This window comes from Podarcis melisellensis, assembly GCF_964234715.1.
Source record: "Podarcis melisellensis genome assembly, chromosome: 9".
In the NCBI taxonomy this organism is placed as follows: domain Eukaryota; kingdom Metazoa; phylum Chordata; class Lepidosauria; order Squamata; family Lacertidae; genus Podarcis; species Podarcis melisellensis.
Window position 1 is genome coordinate 18,459,883 of NC_138541.1, and position 17,045 is coordinate 18,476,927.

General features: G+C 42.6%; 1 protein-coding gene across 3 annotated transcripts in view; it reads left to right on the plus strand.

The window, feature by feature from the left end:
- The window catches only part of BMPR1B (bone morphogenetic protein receptor type 1B), a 215,194-nt gene that overhangs the window by 109,074 nt on the left and 89,075 nt on the right, over positions 1 to 17,045 (plus strand). Inside the window, exon 1 of one of the 3 annotated variants that reach the window (XM_081925072.1) lies at positions 6,954 to 6,970. The exons of the other annotated variants lie outside the window; for them this stretch is intronic. The gene's annotated coding sequence lies outside the window, so the exon portion shown is untranslated. Of the gene's footprint in view, positions 1 to 6,953; positions 6,971 to 17,045 lie in introns of those variants that run through there. 3 annotated transcript variants of the gene reach the window in all.

Below are 17,045 nucleotides of genomic sequence, written 5' to 3' on the forward strand. Positions count from 1 at the left end.
AAGTTTAACTTCCTAATTTTTCAGAATTTAATGGGAATTTCAGTTTAATGCCGCTGAAGGGTGCCTGAACTGACATTCGGTAAAATGAATCACCCCTCAGGGCAATAATTATTGAGTTTGGGGGGGAAAGGCAGTATTAACACTGATCTTAACTGGGCAAATGTAAGCACGCTGTTTGTTTCTTCAACATCTGTTGAATGACCTTCAGGAAACGATGAGGTGGGCTTGGATTTTGGCTGGAAGGTTGTGCAAATCATGCTAATAATTACCCCTTGAAAGAAGTTTGTGTTTCACTGTTGCATCAATAAACATATACTTCATAATAAAACAGACCTTGGTGATTATAGACTGAGTTTCATCCAGAGGTTAACAGTCATTTAAGCTTCACGGTGTTGCTGTAAACTTTTACACCATATTGCATAGAGAGGTGCCTTGTTAGTGGAACTGATGCGGGATTGGGATTAGGGAAACATGTGGCCTTCCTTGTGTTCCCTTGTGGATGTTGCATACTTAGAAAATGGTGTGACAGGATGAGTCTTTGTGGTGTCTGCTTTGTGAGTCTCTGTTGATATTCTTAGGGTGTCTAACTGTCAGGATCTGCCAGGGCTGGAACTAGGAGGCCCCTGACTTCTGCATTTCCTTGAAGAATGCCATTTGAAGCTACAGGATTGTGAGCAATGTATCGCTGCACTCCAGCATGGCTCCATCCCCATGCAAAGGGATTGCTATATAATAATATAATAATAATTTATTATTTATACCCCGCCCATCTGGCTGAACTTCCCCAGCCACTCTGGGCGGTTCCCATACAGCATTAAATATTAAAAACTTCCCTAAACAGGGCTGCCTTCAGATGTCTTTTAAAAATAAGATAGCTGCTTATTTCCTTGACATCTGATAGGCGGGCGCCACTACCGAGAAGGCCCTCTGTCTGGTTCCCTGTAACCTCACTTCTCGCAATGAGGGAACCACCAGAAGGCCCTCGGTGCTGGATCTCAGTGTCCGGGCTGAACGATGGTGGTGGAGATGCTCCTTCAGGTATACAGGACCAAGGCCGTTTAGGGCTTTAAAGGTCAGCACCAACAGTTTGAATTGTGCTCGGATCTCTCAGGACCGGTGTTATGTGGTCCCGGTTGCCACTCCCAGTCACCAGTCTAGCTGCCACATTCTGGATCAATTGCTGTTTCTGGATCACCTTCAAAGGTAGCCTCACGTAGAGCACATTGCAGTACAGTGGTACCTCAGGTACTTAATTCGTTCCAGAGGTCCATTCTTAACCTGAAACTGTTCTTAACCTGAAGCACCACTTTAGCTAATGGGGCCTCCTGCTGCTGCCGTGCCGCCAGAGCCCGATTTCTGTTCTTATCCTGAAGCAAAGTTCTTAACCTGAAGCACTATTTCTGGGTTAGCAGAGTGTGTAACCTGAAGTGTATGTGACTTGAAGCGTATGTAACCCGAGGTACCACTGTAGTACAAGCGGGATTGCTGCATTCCTGTTTCAGTGTCCTTCAGATAATTTCATTTCAAACCTTGGTCTTCACTTGGCTTGGAAGATTTGAATGGTGATTGGCCCATTTCATCATAAATATAGTGTGATGGCATGGAAGCACACCACAGGGAAACAGCATGGATGGGGAAACCTTTGGCTCTGCACATGGTGCTGGACCGCAACTCCCAATTCCTGATCATTGACATACTGAAACTGAGGAATGGGGGGGGGGGAGGATTTTCTACCATTCTGTAGCAGTAACACTGTTGTTTGAAGAGTTTGGATTTGATATCCCACCTTTCACTCCCTTTAAGGAGTCTCAAAGTGGCTAACATTCTCCTTTCCCTTCCTCCCCCCCAACAAACACTCTGTGAGGTGAGTGGGGCTGAGAGACTTCAGAGAAGTGTGACTAGCCCAAGGTCACCCAGCAGCTGCATGTGGAGGAGCGGAGACGCAAACCCAGTTCCCCAGATTACGAGACTACTGCTCTTAATCACTACACCACACTGGCTCTCCACCACACTGTTGTTGTTGCTGTTCCATCAATGTGCAGAGTTGCTCAAGCAAAAATAACAGCTTTCTGCCCCAAGGAACTTACTAACTTCATAGGCCGATGGTACATGATGCAAGAACTTTAATTAAACTAAGCAGGGCTGGATGTTGTCAATACTTGATTGGGACACTGTCTGGAAACTTGGTGGTATAGAGAATTATTGTATATGAAATTAATATTCCAAATACATTTTAAACAATATTGTAATCAAAATACGCATTCAGACATGGTAGTATTTTATAATTCCATATTTAATGGAAATTTGAGTACAATAAGTGCTAGCCTGCATAAGAATTAAATGAGGCCATGGAATGGTGGCATTTTAGTGGGACTTATTTAGCAAAGTTGTAGGCCACCTTTCGTTCGCTGAACGTATGTGTATAGATCAAATTCAAAATCCCTTTTTGCAGATTGGATTCTGAGGACTCCATAGAATGCAGAGCAACAATTCATAAGTAAACCCCTGGCTGCAAATGTCTCTTCATTGTCCTTTAAAGCTCTGGGAAGTGGGGAGGAAGGCAGAGAGAAATGTTTACACTACATGATTTAGGGTGGGTCAATTAAATGTGCAGTACTGATGAATAACTCAATCAGAGTTATATTAGCCCTACAATTACCAGTGGGTATAGAAAACACTTATTTTCCCTCGTCGTTATGTATATGTATATCTGGGCCTTTTTTTCAGCCAGAGCTCACTGGAGCTCAGCTTCAGCACCTCTCAGGCGGGCGCCATTGCCATTCAAAGAGAACAAGGGAAAAGTTAATGGTGAGCTCTGCCATCTCTTTTTCTAGAAAAATAACAGTGGTGTGTGGGTGTATACACACACACACACACACACACACACACAGTCTATGCCAGGCTTCCTCAGCCTCGGCCCTCCAGATGTTTTTGGCCTACAACTCCCATGATCCCTAGCTAGCAAGATCAGTGGTCAGGGATGATGAAAATTGTAGTCTCAAAACATCTGGAGGGCTGAGGTTGAGGAAGCCTGGTCTATGAGTTAGTAAAAAGATGTTGTGAATGTATTTAGTACTTTGTTTTAAAAACCACACTAGGAATTTTGTGCAAATATTTTTGAATGTTTTACTTTAATTGAGAAGGGATTCATTTTTTCCCCATCTTAGAAATGTTTTGTATAGTATTTGGGGCTGTGTCCACTACTGATGGGAGGCTTTCTTATCCAGCAATGGTTCCCATTAGCAGAAACGGGGAAGTCAAAATTGCCCGCCTAGCCCAGATTTACTCCAGAAGGTTGGGGACACTTTGAAACTGCATGATAGGTGGCATAAGGGATTTCAGGCAAAAAAAGGGGATTTGCAAAAAAAAAAAACCCCACCTTCCCTCTCCTCCAGCGAATTGAAGAGTCCTCCATCAGTGGCGACAGAACTGGATACAACCTTACGTGTTTCCCCTTTATTTAAATAGTCTAAAATCACTTTCAGCTAGCTCTAGGTGCAATCAAGAAAGAGAGAGGACTGAGAATCAGAGAAGCAAGAGGAAAATCAGGGAAGTATGTTATGCCACTGAAGCGTAGCTGAAACCTCCAATCTCTGCATAAAAGTAGCCCCATTCCAAAGTAATGCAGCAGGAGCAGCCTTTGTGCTCTGCATGAAATGGTGGCCTCGGACTGTGTTTACTGACCCCTCCCTCTTTCCTTTGTTAATTGGCACCTCAGATTCTGTACTAATTAGTGAGGTTGCAGGGGGCAGGTGGTGCCATTCTGTTTTGATAATCCTTGTCAGCAGCATCTGTATAATCTCTTTGTTTAATGAAAAGTAATGTGTAATAAGGGCTCATGTTGTTTTTGTACTATTTAGGAGTTTTGCTGGTTAAGCACCCGTTCTGCAATCACTGAGTGCGCTAAACATTCTGTTGCTGTCTGGAAATAACCACTCATTAAAGCTTATCCAAATATACGGCATTTATTTTTAGGAAGGTCTCTGCATTCAATGCTGAGAACTCTTCAAATGAATCCCTGCAATTAAGCCACCCAAGATTACAAGAAGAATACAACAATATGAATCTAGAAGGCATAGGTGCCAACTCTCTGGGAACCTGGGTGCCCGAGCACCCACAATATTCCCCATGAAGGGGAAGGGCACCCACAAATTTTGGTGCTAGGGCCATGCATGCTGCATGGCACCTGTGACCCTGGGCATCCATAGTTGCAGGGTCAAGTTGGTACTCTTGCTAGAAGGGATAGGAGCATAGGGAGCTGCCTCCTATCAAGCCTGACCATTAGTCCATCTTGTTTTTTCACAGTATTGAATGTCTATTATTGAATGGTGTAAAAAAATTAAAAATCTTCATTTTGCATAACCAGTGTTCAAAGTGCAATGTAGCCATACTCTGTGGAAAATTATTAGCTTAAACAATTCAGTTGTGTTAAGGAGTGTTTCTAAATTGGGAATGTTAGCTGTAGTTGCAAGCAGCCTCCTAGTAATGAGAAAGGGAGCTCCATGGCGATCTGACCACTTCAGACTAAACAGGCACTGGCCTTTTGGGGACAGAGGAGCCTTTGGCCTAGAATTCTAAATATTGCTGTTGTTTGTTTGTTTGTTTGTTTGTTTGTTTATTCCTCACCTTTTCCCATGACAGGGACTCAAGGTAGCTTACAGATAAAATAAGAACAGCTAAAAACATAGAAGTATAATAATTTTAAAAAAACAATTAAACATTCATAGAATTGTGTGTTGTATGCTGGCATCCTTCTGTTTCAGAGGACAATGGAAGAGTTATCCCTTTGAGGGTGACGTCAAATCATTGGAGAGTTACAGTGCCTGCTGTGGCTGTAGAGACTAATATGGGAGAGACATGTTTTGTTGCAGCTGGGGCAGATGAAGGCACCCGGTTTTGCTGCTACAAGTGCACCATGGCATTTATTATCTCTTTATTCCTCCCAGTGGTCATTTCTCCACTGCTCACTGCTGTGGATCCATGACCTGTCTGTCTGCCTCCAGGCACTGCAGTTGTCTGCAAGGGATTCCCATACAGTGGGTTTAATGTTGTCAGCCTTCATGTCATGTTTGCAGAAATCTTTGTAATACAGTGTAGGTCTGCCAATAGACCTAGTGCTCCTGTATAGCATATCCTTGAGGATACCTCCATCTTCTGTGTGGTGGACATTACCTGAGACAGAAGTGTGACCATGCTGGGAATATGGACTTGGGAGAGCACATCTTTGTTTGAAACTCTGTCCTCCCAAGTGATGCTCAAAATCTTCCTGACACAGCACATATGGAAGGCATTGAGACATCATTCCTGGTGGGTGTAAGCTGCCCACAACACATTTCCATAAAGCAGCATGCTCAACACACAAGCAAGGTAGACTTTTATCTTGGTGTTGATCATTAGCATCTCATTCTCCCATACCCTTTTGCAGAGGCAAGCCTTTGCCGTAGCTGCCTTGCCAATACACTAGTCCAGTTCAGCATCAATACAAAGGTTGCTCGTTATGGTGGGAAGCCCAGGTAGACAAAACTGTCTATCACCTCAAGCATGTGGTCACCAATGCTGATGAGTGGAGTGCTGGTGACATCCTGTTGGTCTTTGTCAGACTGATGGACAACACAGTTGATGAGTCTCTCTAGAGCTTCCTCAGAGTGCAACTGCATCCCGTCCAAACAAGATACCTTGGACAAAGACCCACTGCACTTTTCTCTTGGCATGGAGATGTGCCAACTTGAACATAGCACCATTACTCCTTTAATGGAAGTACACAGTCAAGCTGAAGACATAGGAAAGGAACAGGGAGAGAAATATGCCACAGAGATTTGGAGCCAAAACACAGACCTGTTTCACACCACTTTTGATAGGGAAGGCATCTGAGAATGAACTGTCATACTGGACAGTGCTGTTCATGTTCTCATGGCAGGACAGGATCATCTCATGGAGCTTAGGTGGGCATCCTATCTTGTTGAGCAGTGTGAAGAGTCCTTTTCAGCTGATGAGGTCAGAGGCCTTTGTCAGGTCTATGAAAGCAATGTGCAAGGGGCGTATCTGCTCTCAGCACTTCTTCAGCAGCTGGCACAGTGAGAAAATCATGTTGACTGTTGACCTCTGAGCTCTAAAGCAGCATTGTGACTTGAGATAGCACTGTCAGCGAGTAACTGTAATCTCTTGAGGAACTACATGGGCAAAGACTTTACCCACAGTACTCAGCAGGGAGGTTCCATGATAGTTGTTACAATCATGGCAGTCACCTTTGTACTCGGAGAAGGTCACAGTGCTGAGGTCACTCATGTTTTGTGGCACGGATCCTTTTTCCCAACACTGCAATAGAAGGCCGTGCAGGTGTGTCATGAAGGAGGAACTGAGGCTGGCTTTTCAGAACTTCTGTTGGGATTCCGTTGCCCCCCATTTGCATTGATTTTCTCTTCCCACATAATGAAAGAGGAATTGCCTTTTCCTTACAGCTGGTAGTGGGGTTATGTGGCGAGATCTGCATAGGGACACTTTGTACTCAACATGCAGACTTACTTCTTTTTAACAGCAATTCCCCTGTGTTGCGAAGGCATCCTGTCAGGTCTACAAATCAGAATTTGCACCAACCTTACAAAGTAAGACTGCAAACCGCAGGGAAGTAAGTGCTTCCAGTGGTACTTCTAGCTGCATACCAGCCATGAGAACGCATCCTATAAATCCTTGGAAGATATTCAGCTGGCAAAACTATTCTGTGGCATCAAGGCATAGGCATTCCTGACCTTTTATTCACCTTCCTGTCTCAAATGTATCACCGGGAGGATATCCTCCAAATTAGCACTGGCAAAAGATGCAGTCCTCAAAGGATTAGTGGCAGGATTAGTGATGGGATTTAAATTTCCTCATCTGACCTCCTTCTCCCTTCCATTTTAGATTCCTCCTGTGATAAATGGGAATCCAGTATATGATTGTGCAGCGAAGGTGCTAGAGTTAGGATGATGAGAAGGTGAGAACTGATGCTAAATGGGCTACTAAGGAGACTTAGAGCTATTTCATACACTGTGTAAAGGCAAATGAGGATTTACAACCAGGAGCAGGAAGTTTCAGTACCCTGGCCATTGTATCTGCACTGATACTTGCGTGTACTGCAATCATGCTTTACACTGCCAACTATATTTACATTTTAATGCATCCAGTAGCAACATTTTCTAAGTTGGTTTACCTTTTAAGTGTACAGTCATAAAGGTAAAGTAGACTTTATATACTGGACATTTTCATCTTTGGAAAGCTACAGTCACAAAACCATTTCAAATTCCATAAAAGTAGCCCTGTTACTTTTGAACGTTGGTTGTTGTTGTTGTTGTTTAGTCATTTAGTCGTGTCTGACTCTTCGTGACCCCATGGACCAGAGCACGCCAGGCACTTCTGTCTTCCACTGCCTCCCGCAGTTTGGTCAGACTCATGTTTGTAGCTTCGAAGACACTATCCAACCATCTCGTCCTCTGTCGTCCCCTTCTCCTTGTGCCCTCCATCTTTCCTAACATCAGGGTCTTTTCCAGGGAGTCTTCTCTTCTCATGAGGTGGCCAAAGTATTGGAGCCTCAGCTTCACAATCTGTCCTTCCAGTGAGCACTCAGGGCTGATTTCCTTAAGAATGGATCGGTTTGTTCTTCTTGCAGTCCGTGGGACTCTCAAGAGTCTCCTCCAGCACCATAATTCAAAAGCATCAATTCTTCAGCGATCTGCCTTCTTTATGGTCCAGCTCTCACTTCCATACATCACTACTGGGAAAACCATAGCTTTTACTATACGGACCTTTGTTGGCAAGGTGACGTCTCTACTTTTTAAGATGCTGTCTAGGTTTGTCATTGCTTTCCTCCCAAGAAGCAGGCATCTCTTAATTTCGTGGCTGCTGTCACCATCTGCAGTGATCATGGAGCCCAAGAAAGTAAAATCTCTCACTGCCTCCATTTCTTCTCCTTCTATTTGCCAGGAGGTGATGGGACCAGTGGCCATGATCTTCGTTTTTTTGATGTTGAGAACGTTGGTTACACATTACCTTTGTAGCTGTAAGCCAACTCCCAGCCACTATCCCCCAGTTTGATTCCATAGTGCCTGGAAACTGGATATGCTATTCATGTGAGGTGGAAGATGAAACAAAATAAGGAAGTGGTATGGGAGTATGTAATTCTGGGACACAGTTCCAGACATAGGAGCACCAGGAGAGAATGGTTAAGAGCTGATTGGATTAGGTCAGTGGTCCAGCCTGTCCAGCATCCTGTTTTCACAGTGGCCAGATACTCATGTGAAGCCTATCCTCAAGACCTAGCACAAGAGCACTCCCTCCTCTTGCATTTTCCAGAAACTGGAAGCATTACTGCCTCCAACAGTAGAGGTGGTAGAACATAGCCATCAGGGTAAGTAGCCATTGATAGCCTTACCCTCCCATGAATTTGTCTAATCCTTTTTTAAAAAGCCATCTAAGATGGTGTTGTGTTGTGCAAGAGAGCAGGTGACCTTTGGGAAGCTGAGGATGGTATAAAGGTGAGGCCCTGGAGAACTTTAAAATGGAAGGGCAAGAAGTTTCAGCAAGTAGATCTTGTGATTATTTGTCACACTTTCATAATTAGAGTCTACTCTGCGCTGAATATGGCACTGCCTTGGTGATTCTTTAAAAGCATTATTTGGCATAATAGAATTGACCTGTTTTCATCCTAATTCGGAATTGACCTGTCAGGATCATATTACATCAAGAGGTGGCGGAACCTGTGGCTCTCCAGATGTTATTGACTCCATGATAATATATCAGTTATGCCAAGGAAAGGTTATTTCATTTGTGTGCGCACACCTCACCATTTTAACTATAAAGCTTTCTGCTAATTAATTAGTATGGCAATTAAATAATGCATAGTGCAGTTATTTTTAATAACTCACAGATTGTCTTCCTGTGCATTTCCAAAACAGAGCAGAGCCGTTGCTAATTAAATCTCTGGAATCTAAAAAAATCTTTTGAGATAATGCTGCTTCAGCTGGGTTGGACTGACAAGTTGCTAGGTAAGTATGCCTTGCTTTAATGTTAGAGGCTTTATGTTCATGTATTGTGTCAATTGCCTGCCTGAGTTGCTGCATGGTTCATTATACTGTGAAAGCTGTCAGGGGGCATTTCTGGATGTCCATGTGCAATGAACCCTCGAACCTGAACTGGTCATCTGCTTGTTGCCTGTAGCAGTGACTTTGTTCCTTCTTAACACTGTTGGCAACCATTTGATTACTCCGAGAAAGAGAGAGAGAGAGAGAGAGAGAGAGAAATACCTTGTAAAGAGTGGCTGCTGTGGGCTTGCTTTTAAACTGCTTTCAGCTTTCCAAGTATGTTCCAGCTGAGCACCTTCATGGAATAAAGCTTTTTACTTAGGAGTCTTTACAAAATCCCACTGACCTCAGAATGAAAATGCAGATAATGCTACCTTTCAGCTGTGGGAGAAAAGAGAGGGTGCTTTGAAATTATCATAAAGAGCTCTGGAATCTCATGCATCTTGATTCAGAAGTAGGGCCCATTTAAGTCCAGTGAGGTGTGCGAGAGTGCATGGCATGCAGTCTAAAGGTATGTGAATCTGTGGTTTAAAACAAATTAAATTTTGATTAAATACTGGCAAAGTTCGCAAAGAGGGAAGGGTCAAATCTCTCCTGCAGCATCATGGCTCTTACAGTGATGGGCCCCAAATGGGGTAGTTTTAAAAGGGGATTACATAAATCCATGGAGGATGTGGCAATCCATGACGACTGGCCATGTTCCAACTCTACTGTTCAAAACAGTATGTTTCTGAATACCTGTTGCTTGCAAGTAGGGAAAATATTCTAAACCAGGCTTCCTCAACCTTGGCCCTCCAGATGTTTTTGGCCTACAACTCCCATGATCCCTAGCTAGCAGGACCAGTCATCAGGGATGAGGAGAAATTGTAGTCTCAAAACATTTGGAGGGCCGAGGTTGAGGAAACTGATAATCTAGCTATGCCAGGAGGAGGTTGTGATTGTGCAAGATTATATAACCTTGCAAGCAGGGAGATTAGAAAGCCAGTATTGTATTTACTTCAGGGGCTTCTTTTTAATAGATGGCTCCCTTGAATACTAAACAGGAAGGTACTTTAATTTAGCATCAGAATTGCTACAGCCGAGTTCTGTGCTGCTACATATCTTCCAAGTCCCCAATTTTACAACCTTCCTTTGTAAGCATAAAGAGAGTTTGCGTTTCAGTAACCCTAGCAGAGATTCCTTGGCCTTTACACAATCCATAGGCTGCCCTTTAAACCTTGTACATGCACACAGCAGATAGGTTTCATGGCAGGGGGAAAGGCCATTCAGCATGTAATGTAACTGCACATGTTGGTAGTTTTCTAATTTGTGGGGCTGGGGGACTTCAGGAGCTACTATGTATGTGTTAACAAGACTTTCATTTTCCTTCTCCCCGAGCATCAGACTACTGAGTGAGACTTTTATCCAATTCCCTTCTTCCCACTCTTTACAGTAGCCAACCAAATGCTTGTGAAAACCCCACAAACGGCCTGAATTCAAGAAGTCTTTCCTGCCATTGCTCCCTAGCAATTGGTATTCAGAGGTAGATTTCCATTGAACATGAATGATTTATTTTCACTTTTAGGAATGAAAATTAAAAAGTATCAAATAATTCAACCTTTCTTCATAGGGGAGTTGCTCCAACTCCTTGATCGTTTTGTTTGCCTTTTTCTGAGTCTTTTTCTACTCTGCAGTAATTTTTCTGAGGTGAAATGGACAAGCTATGGCAGAATACGTGAATACAATTAAAGCAGAAAAGAGAAAAAGGAAGTTAATCCTTGACCTGAGAAGGTGACAACTATGTAAGTGTTGTCCCTGTTTGCACCTGTGAAATGTTAGGGTGTGTATATAAGCATACACAAACATAGTTTCCCAATCTGGTGCTGCAGTGGTTTGTTCATGGCATCCTTCTTTGCTGCTACCTATAGAGAAAAGCTCAAATTCAGCTTTGTTCCATGGGAAGTGAAGCATGGTAGCCAAATGGGTTGCTGCATCATTACAGGAGAATGTGTTGTTTCCAAACATTCCTTCCTATCCCAACACTAGAGCTGTAAAAACAAGAGGTGCACTCTCCAGGTCAGGAGCTGTTACTCCACTCCCAGCTCAGCAGGCAGAGCCTAAATCTATTTCTCTTGAATGTTCAAATTGTAAGGACTGCATGCACTTAGCTGATGCAAAAACCACTTTGGGACATAACAGGATGCAGGGATTTACTGAACCTTGTTTTGACTCGTGTTCATATTTTAAATATGTATACCTATTACAAGCAGATTGTACACATGGCAGGCAGCTGCTGCCAAATTATATTCTGTGCATATTTGCCCTCTAATTAGAGAGTACAGCTGTTTATCTGTTTGTTTTCCCCGTATAAGGCGGCCTGCCTCTTGTGTGGGGCTTAAAAAACCCCACACAAGTTAATTTTTAGGGAGCGGAGACATTCACATCACACTTTTCTCCGTGGTTTGAACAAACATAAAGCATACAAACAGAACAAGCCAGTACATTTTATTGGACCCATTAAAGTTAAAAATGTTGGAAGTGCAGGCTTTGGCGTCAGACTGAAATATCCTCCAGACCGGTTTCCTGTGAAGAAGAGTTTTGTATATGGTTTTTAAGACTGTGAGCTGCATTGGAGCCTTGTCTGTGTCTGGCTGCAGCAGCCTGGTATATTGAAAAAGATGGCAGCTGGTTGTGGTGTAGTAGTTAGATCATGGGTAGACAAACCAAGCCCAGGGGCTGGATCTGGCCCAATCACCTTCTAAATCCGGCCCGTGGACGGTCTGGGAATCAGCATGTTTTTATATGAGTAGAATGTGTCCTTTTATTTAAAATGCATCTCCGGGTTATTTGTAGGGCATAGGAATTTGTTCTTTTTTCTTCTTCAAAATATAGTCCGCCCCCCCCAAAGGTCTGAGGAACAGTGGACCGGCCCCCTGTTGAAAATGTTTGCTGACCCTTGAGTTAGATGATTGGATTAGGACTGGGGAGGCCAAGTCCTTTGCTCAGCCATGAAACCCACTGGCCAAACTTGGATCAGTAACTACCTATTCAGCCTAAACATCAGTTGCTTGGAGGAAAGGTGGGATATCAATAAATAAAAGCTTACTCTTCCATACCCTCCAACATTTATCTGATGAAAATAGGGACGTCCCATTCTATAACGATAATTTTACTATTTATACCCCAAACATCTCACTGGGTTGCCCCAGCCACTCTAGGCAGCTTCCAACATATTTAAAAACGTAATAAAACATTAAACATTAAAACAAACTTCTCTATACAGGATTGCCTTCAGATAGCTCGGGAGTTCGGATAACGCCATACCCTCCAACATTTCTCAAATGAAAATAAGGGCATCCTAAGGAAAAGAGGGACATTCCGGGATCAAATCAGAAACCGGGGCTTCTTCTCTAAATCAGAGATGTCCTGGGAAAATAAGGACATCTGGATGGTCTGCTCTTCCAGCATTAGAAAATGTAATGATGATGATGATGATGATGATGATTTATTTATATCCCATCTATCTGACTGGGTTGCTCCAGCCACTCTGGGTAGCTTCCAGCAAAATGTAAAAACACAACAAAACATCAAACATTAAAATATTACCCATACAGAAGTCTTCTAAAAGTTATATAGTTGTTTATCTGTTTGACATCTGATGGAAATATGTTCCACAGAGTGAATGCAAGAAGGAAGGCCCTCTGCCTGTTTCTCTGTAACTTCACTTCTTACAACAAGGGAACTTCCAGAAGGTGCCCAGAGCTGGACTTCAGTGTCCTGGCTTAACGATGGGGGTGGAGATGCTCCTTCAGGCATATAGGGCAGAGACCATTAGGACTTTAGAGGTCAGCAGCACCAAAACTTTGAATTGTGCTTAGAAACATACTGGGAGCCAGTAATTTTCTCATCCCTCGCTTTTTCTTGTCACTTTCCTAACTGCAAAAAGTCCATTTTTAAAATAGATTTAATCCCCTTTAATTGAACAAACCTAAAGTTCCTCCCTCAAAATAATGGTAGTCTGCAGGCACCTTAACATTGTGAATATAAATAGTCACTGGTAAGAGTAGATTAACTTCTCTTTTAAAAAATCTTTAACCAGAACAGTTAGGTGGAATTTTGAAAAAAAGTGCAAATGTATTAAATTGGGAACTACTCCATGTGGAGTGATCTTGAGAATGCACCCTGACTGAAAAGAAATGATTTGCAGGTGTACTTACTGCTTCATATATATTTTCATAGACATACAGGATATAAAGGATTATCTATTTAATGCTGTATCATAGGTCAGGCCAATGAAGAGAGTGTTTGCATCACTGTTTGTTTGAGCTTCACACTTTCTGTTAAGTCCTGTTTTCTCTGCACTGTGTCAGCCAGTGTGATGCTTTGTTCTCCCCGTTTTTTTAAATGTTCTTTTCCTAGAAGGTTGTTTAAACAACTCATATAGGGCTGCACTCACCCAGGCTGAGGAAAATCCTGTACAAACTGGAAAGTGTTAGAAAGGGATTTAATGAGATTATCACGGACTGTTCCTTCACAAAAACACACATGCATAAAACAATTCCCCCCCCCCCCAAAATAAAATAAAATCCCATAAACCAAGCAGCTGCACTGTTTAACTGAGGACAGGTGACAGAATTTGAGGGAATAAAAAAAAAAGTGCAATAGTTAAGAAGCAGGGGATTTAAAAGGGAAAAAAGAAAGGCTATTCTTTTTGCAAGCGTTTAAAATCAATACCTAACCCAACAAAACCGAGTTGAATTCATATTTTATAGTAGAAAAGTGCTTCATGTTTCCCATCCTAGTATTCAAGTTGACATGGGTCTCTACATTTGTTTTGTAAAGAAACTCCTTGCAGTCTCTGGAACATAATCAAGCTTTGTGGTGCATTCCCATTCCATATTAGTTTAGGGCCATAAGTTTGAGAAAGTACATACATTTCAACATTCTCTGTTTACCAGGGAGAGCCACTACTGTTGTTGTTATCATTAGAAGTATTTTGTTTTATTTTACAGCTTCCTGGTAAATCACTCTCCTTCCCCTGCCCCCTAATTTTTGCCTGTTGGGGGAAAGCCTCATTATAAATTTGTTGCTGTGAGTTACCGTATTTTTCACCCTATAGGACGCACCATCCCATAAGGCGCCTCTAGCTTTTTTGGGGGGGAAATTATTTTTCCCCCCCAGGCATGGGGCTGGGGCGGGGGAAGTCCGAGCTTCCCCCCAGCCTCCAGAACAGGCAACTCTCCGCAAGCCATGGGAGCCCAGCGCCGGGCTCCCACGCCTTGCGGAGAGCTGCGCGAAGCCTGGAGAGCGAGAGGGGCTGGTGCGCACGACCCCTCTCGCTCTCCAGGCTTCAGCGAAAGCCTGCATTCGCCCCATAGGACGCACACACATTTCCCCTTCATTTTTGGAGGGGGAAAAGTGCGTCCTATAGCGCAAAAAATATGGTACTAGACTGGACAGTCTTAGGCAAACCATTCTGGGTTCACAGTGATGTACATGGCTGTGCATGCCTTGAATGTGTGTAATTTGCGGAGTTGCCTGTATACAAATTTAATAATAATAATAATAATAATAATAATAATAATAATAATAATAATAATAAAAAAAAAAAATATATGTTGCTGGACCAATCCCCCACATCCCTGACTCTTGTCCATGCTGCCTGGGGCCAATGAGAACTGGAGTCCCAACAGCATGTGGAGAGCCACAGTTTCTTTGTCCCCCTGATGTAAATTCATGCACATGGAATTCTAAAAGTCTCATGCAGCATATACACTCTGCTATTTCATGTACCAGACATGTGTATTGTGAGCTGTTGGTAACACAGCAATCATGTTTTCTCTGCTGTTAGGTCACCCTACTCCTCTGAGTCCTGGAAAATTCTAAGAGCGCTGTGTTTACCCAAGTTTGGTTTCCTTTGGGAGAAGTCACTGGAGGCTTAAGCTGGCTGATAATAATTGTGAGCTTATTTTGAAATGTACAGGTTTGAATATAGGTGGAGGCAACAGACAGTGAAAGTCCACTATCAGATCTCTAGGGAGATAGCTAGAACCTGACACTTACACATCTCAAAATGTAGCTCTCTTGTGTCTCTGTCTAAACTGCAATCTTTTGTTCTTTCCACACGCAAACACCTTGCCCCCTCCTCCTCCTGGCGATCATCTTAGCTCTCCTGGAGACATGTTGCCTGAATATTACAAGCTATCAACAAGTCTTTTGTCAAGAGGTTGGTCTGGTAGTGCCTCAGGGTAACCAACACTGATTGCCCTACTCACAAAACTTTGATAGGAAGCCTATAAACATACCTTTATCTCTTCCCCACCCCCTTCTTGGCTTTTAAAATTGTATAGGACAGGCTACTTTTGATAGAGCAGAACTTTCAGCATTGTGCGAGGAGGCAAGGAGTGCTTGGGCAGAGTGAAAAATAGGTATGTTATAAACTTATCCCTATTTTCATCTTTTAAAGGTTGGAAGGTGTGAAAGCTAGGTCTGGGCAGGGTCCCTGTGCTTTTAAATTATAGGAATGAGAAATTTGGCTGGTGTAGTTTTCCCATTAGTGCCACTTTAGTAATATAAGCTCTGCCTCTTGAAATTGTCACTGATAAACAATTGACAAAACAACAGGTGCTTTATTCTGCCTAGTTGCACAGGGCGATTCCAATATAATACAAGAAGAGAGGAAAACATAATGAGAAGGTGCCAGCACATGTACAAAGGAATTAGGTCTCCAAAGGGCTTTACCAATATATATACTCCATTAAACTTTTCAGTTCTGCATAACTATAATTAAACCTGTCAATACTTGGTTTCAGGTCAACGATTGTGGGAAGGCAAGAATTTCTGAATAGCAGTGACTGAATGCCACCTCTTAGCATTCTGCATTAGCAGGGGTGGGGTGGGGATTTGCAGTAAAGTTGTATACAGGTAATAATAATAATAATAATAATAATAATAATAATAATAATAATAATAATATATTTATTGTCATTGCTCCCTCTCGGGGACAACGAAATTACTTGGCTGCTCCATCCACCCAGGTAGGGCACTCCACACAAAATCAAAGCACTAATTAAAACAATACAGTAGTATAATACAGCAAGGAAGATTAGATGACTTTCAAAGTCCAGGCTTCCCATTCAGGGCCGAGATCGCTCTGGAGAAGAAGCTGTTCTTAAGACGGCTCGTGCGCTCAAAAGTAAGTCCCAGTGAATTCAATGGTGCTTACTTCCATTCTCACATGGGATTAAGCCTTAATTCTGTGTAAACATGCACTGGGTTGAAGTGTAAGAGTAAGGCTACATGAAAAGAGATTTTTACATACCCATTATGACTATTTAAGAGACTATTAAATATTGAAATATTAACATGAGCCTAAGCGATGTTAAAGTACCGGTAATTCAAAACAATTGTTACTTACACACACACACACACACACACACACACAAACACCATTGTCAAAGTGTTTTTTCCTTCTTTACTGAAATTGGTTGAGTTTTTGTTTCATACTTTAAATTAATGTTTACAAAACTGGTAAAAAGATGTGGATTTCTGATAGATGAATGAGATATTAACTCTTACTGGAACATTTGTAAGGCAGTGCAAGATAGTGGCTTCTTATTGTTTCTTTCTGGGCAGGAAGCTGAAGGGCCTTGGGGTGCAGGTGGTCTTTTTCAACACTCCTTCCTCTTGAAGGTCATGCCTCAGGAAGAAAGAGGAAAGAACTAGAAGTAAACTACTGGCTGCACTGGTGTTGATTTCAGGAAATGTTTGGCTTCTTTGACCATGGTATTTGCTTCCTTGAGGAAGGACTTCTGGCAAGAGATGGGTTATGGGCTCTTGGATACCCCATAAGGGAAAAAAGGGCAGATTTTTGTTTACAACAGTTGCACATCACAGTAGTGACAAGAATGTGTTTGCTGAGTTCAGAAGAGCTTTAAACTAAATCCTATGGAGGAGCAAGACAGAAGAACACCTGGTATGGGGGATAATAGTGTATTTGATGCACAGGAAATT